The sequence below is a fragment of the Amphimedon queenslandica genome, unplaced genomic scaffold, assembly GCF_000090795.2.
Source record: "Amphimedon queenslandica unplaced genomic scaffold, v1.1 AMPQUscaffold_13437, whole genome shotgun sequence".
NCBI classification, from domain to species: domain Eukaryota; kingdom Metazoa; phylum Porifera; class Demospongiae; order Haplosclerida; family Niphatidae; genus Amphimedon; species Amphimedon queenslandica.
The window spans coordinates 261260-265977 of record NW_003546327.1 but is presented as its reverse complement, the minus strand read 5'-3'; the positions used below and the strand labels follow the sequence as shown (position 1 = coordinate 265977).

At 33.5% G+C, this 4718-nt stretch overlaps 1 protein-coding gene across 1 annotated transcript in view; it reads left to right on the top strand.

Moving 5' to 3' along the window:
• The window catches only part of LOC105312503 (uncharacterized), a 20343-nt gene that overhangs the window by 10399 nt on the left and 5226 nt on the right, over positions 1–4718 (top strand). The window lies entirely within an intron of this gene.

The window sequence follows — 4718 nt, the reverse complement described above, 5'->3', positions numbered from 1 at the left end:
TTGATTGTTGTTGCTTTGGTGTTGATCATTGTTTGTGTCATTTGTGTAATAATTTATAGAAAAAAATCAAAAAATTATAATATAAGGTAACAAAATTCCATGATTATTAGTGTATGCCTTAACTTATAATAGTAGTAAAACTGATGACATTGATGCAACACCTAATGCTGGATATGGTATGATTGATATTGTCAAGGATACATCCACAGAGTAAGTAACAATACTATAATTCATGAGTGATACTTGTGTTACTATGACTGTGGTAATAGAAATGAAGATGGAGTTTATGAAAAAATGGGTGATGATCAGGTTTATGAACAATTAGATGAGCCTGATCTGCTTGTTGCAAGAGAAAGTGCTGCTGACACTAGTAGTACAACATATGAAAATACTACTACCGAGCCTATTGTTACAGGTAACACATTAATTCGATCTGTTAGTTGTTACCTATCAATCATACTTTATTCTGTTGGTTAGAGTCTGCTAGTCTTCATGAAAAAGAGAATGATGAAAATGTGTATGAACTGACTGATACTACTTCACTGTGATAATACCTATCACATACCCTTATTTGGTGTGTATGCTGAGCAGTTTTATAAATGTGCATATAATAAATTTTTATGCATCATTAGTTTAGTTTCATTTAATTAGGAATGCACATTTATTTCTAATGTAGTCTTTATGGTCTAATGATGTAACTATTTTACAAATTTTAATTTTGTTTACAATGTGTTACTCAAAAGTTTAAGTTTTATCTAGTTGAATGAGATCATATGCTCAGTAGTTTTATTTATGTTGAGTAGATCTATTACTAATAAAGCCATATTGTGATGTGAAAAAGTGGTATTCCATGCAGCTTCTTATCAGTGGATTGTCAAGTTGCTCAAAAATTGGGCTGAAAACCCTTTACTATAATTTCAACCAAGACCCTGGTCTTGGTTGAAAATGACTAGGAGAGAATTTTTAATTTTTATAATTTTGTCCTAATGCATATGCAGTTCTTATGTTCTGTAGCAAGTTTTGGCTGATTTTGACCAAAATTATTTTTTTATAAATTTTTTAAAGTTAATCAAAAATCAGGCCAAAGTCACTTCATGGCGAAATTTTGCCTTAAGTGATTAGGAGAGAGTTTTCCATTTTCATAATTTTTCTAATGCATATATGTTCCTCTGTTGCATACATGCATGGACTAGTGTAGTTCCTTGTCAGCTCATGAAACATGCTTTATCACTATAGGCAGGGAAAGTGCCATATTTGTGTAACCCATTGTGTCAGTCAGCTCAACTACAGTACACATCAGGTATGTATATGTGTACATTGAATGTATCTAAATACATTGGTTCATATATGTGTGCATACAAAACCTAGCTAATCTAGCTATGTCTCTTTACTTTCTTTGGACACATGTTATTGTTGTCCTTTTTATATCTGCAGTTATGCTAAGATGCAGTGATAATGGGACTATGTTGACATATGGCTAATTACTGTTATTTTTACTGAATTAATCATTATAGATGTTACTGTTTTACAGTTTATAGAGTTAGATTTCTTCTCGCAGGCTTAATTGTTTGCAAAATTTGCTTGGTTATAATGTTTCTATTCTTTCTCTTATCATTGGTACTTCATGTATCATGTCTAGAGTTTGGTTCACTGCCTCCTCGTCCAACTACTGGTCAGTAAATAATTTTGTAATGAATCTATCTATTGTATTCCATAGGTGTTAGATTGTTTCTTGGTGAGGAGGATATTACTATTGCTAATTTCTCAATGATAGCTGCTAGTCTGTTTCATGAAGTAGATTTAGATAGACCTGATGGTACTGCTACTAATATTCCCATTGGCCCTGATGGTCAGAATGATGGTTTGTGGTGTCAGAGTTCTCTTAATCAGAATATGATAGGAACATGGTATTATCCTGATGGAACAACTGTACCATCTGGCTCTACTGATAGTAACAATGATCCTAGTCCTCTGTTTGCTAACAACACTGCTACTGGTCAAATTGGTTTGTTAAGAAATGGAGGAATAGGAAACGTTCAAGGACTATACAGTTGCATTATACCAAATGAAGAAGGAATCAATCAGACACTGTATGTTGCTGCTTATGAGAACAATGATTTCCTTAAAGATGGCGGTAAGCATAAAATAATAAAATAATTTATTCAATTTTTCATTATACAGAACTTCCAAAGATTGATGTTAGTCGTTCCTCCTTCCAGCTCCTCTCATCAGTTGATGCTGATCCTCCAGTGTTTAGTTTATCATTTAATGTCACTAATAGATCACCAACAATAGTCACTTGCTCTGTTGATAATGGAAACCAGTTTAATGTATCTGATGATAATCTGATACATACAGTAATAACAAATACTAATAGTAATCTTGAAGTACAAGTAGTAGTAACATTTAGAATGAGAGTGTCTGGTCTGTATAAATGTTTTGTTACTACTGACAGAATTACAACTACACCTTTAAAATCTTCTAATATGGCAATAAGGAATGTTACTGGTATGTATAGATCTATACATATCAAATTGTTTTATCTACTTTTTTTTCTTTTAGTAACTGGATCTCCATCAAACTTGACCTACAGCAGAAAAAGTCTTCTCTCAGTTATGCTAGGCTGGTCTCCCTCAGCAGTGATTAGTACTACTCCTCAGTATCATGTCTTTGTTAGTAACAGTAATGGTATTATTATGAATGATGATGCTACAAATACTGAGCTGTCTCTCTCATTACGTCCTGATGATGAATATAATATTAGACTAGTAGCTACTGGTGAAGACTTACCTAGTGAAATAATCACTGTTACTGTGCCTCAAGGTAATAAATTGCAACAGTAATATGTTGTTATGATTTTTATGATGATTTATTTTTTAATTATTTTAGTTGTCAGTATTGAAGTACAAGGGCCAGTTGTGATGCCATTGGATCATTCTTCTTCCTTTTCATTAACCTGTACATTGACATTAGCTCCTCAAGTGAATGATACTATGGTAAGAATTTCCTGGACAAGTCCTGATCTCATTCCCTTCAATTCTACAACTGATGGAGACATAGTTTTAGATACTTTAGAGCCTACAATGATATCAGTTAATGATAGTGTTGTATATACACTTACTCTTAACTTCAGTTCACTGCAAGCATCACAAGTTGGAGAATATGTTTGTGGAGCTTCATTGAATGATAGTACTGATACTATTACCCTAACATCAAATTATACTATATCTGTACAAGGTAAGTAGATTTATTAATGATTCACATTAAAACTTTGTTCATACAATGTAGTACCTGCTCCTGTGGTCACATCTAGCCTAAATACAACAGGACGTATTTTTGAGAGCAATGACATTCAGTTATTATGTACCGTCACTATTACTCCACTGGATGTTAATCACACTGTTAACATTAACTGGTTTGGACCTAATGGACTCATTACAATGAATAATACTCAGTATAGCATAAGTGGTGGGATGATTAACCCAACAACTAATGGAAGTAGTCTAACATTCACTGCATCTCTATCAGATAATGGAACTGATTACTATTGTACTGCTAGTGTTGGACCTGCTAGTACTGTGAATGGGTTTGAACTGATTATACCATCAGATACTGTTACATCAAATAGTGCTACTGTCACTGTGGAAAGTAAGTCGTTATTTGTTCACTTACAGGGCACTAAATCTGTAGTAAATGTTGTATTATGTGTAAAATTGTTATGACATGTAACAAATTTTCTCTTAGTTGTACCACTACCAATGGTTAGTGTAATGGATGTTGGTATTCCAGTATCAAGAGACCCATTCCAGTTAGTGTGTACTGGAACTGCACCAGCTAATGTATCAAGTATTGCTACTGTTAGTGTTCAATGGCTTCTTAATGGTACTGTGTTTACTGATGATACACTGGAAGGAGTCACTGTTACTAATAGTGGGTCTATGGCCACATTATCATTCAGTTCTCTTAATGCTTCTACTCATGAAAGAGATGATTATACTTGTGAAGCTACTCTTAGTATTTCTGATGTACCAACAACTAAAACAGCAAGCATTATGTACAACCTCCTGACATTAAGTAAGTACATGACTGCATGTTGTATAATTTTTTCCATTTTAGCTAATCCTGTTGTTTCTCTATTTGCAAGTCAGCCTGTGTTTGCTGGTCAAGTGTATTCATTAAACTGTACTGTCACAATAGTAGCTGGAGTCCTCAATATAACATGGTTTAATAGCAGAGGAGCTGGATTAATAGAAGGAAATGGAATAAGTTTCAATTTGGTGACTGTTTCTGACACTGTACAAAGATATGATTTGATATTTAATTCACTTGAATATTCAGATATTGGAGTATATACTTGTCAAGCTAGGCTTACTGTTGATAGAGATGGTATTCTGTTTAATGGAACTGGATCTGCTAATATAACTGTTAGCATAAGAGGTTAGTTAAAATGTACAATTTCACCTTTATTTGTTCATGCACAGTACCTTTACCACAAGTATCTATATCCCCTGTTGATGATTCTCCTTTTATTCGTGGAACTGTTAGAACTGTTAGCTGTTCTGTTGTTTTCACTCCTCCTTTACCTACTAATCCTAATGTCTCATTTACTGTCTTCAAAAATAATGAAGAAGTATTGTTTATGAACTTTTCCAGACTATTAGCAGTTCAGACTTCAACTACTGGTGCTCTTACCTTTCAACCACTTAATTTCTCTGATG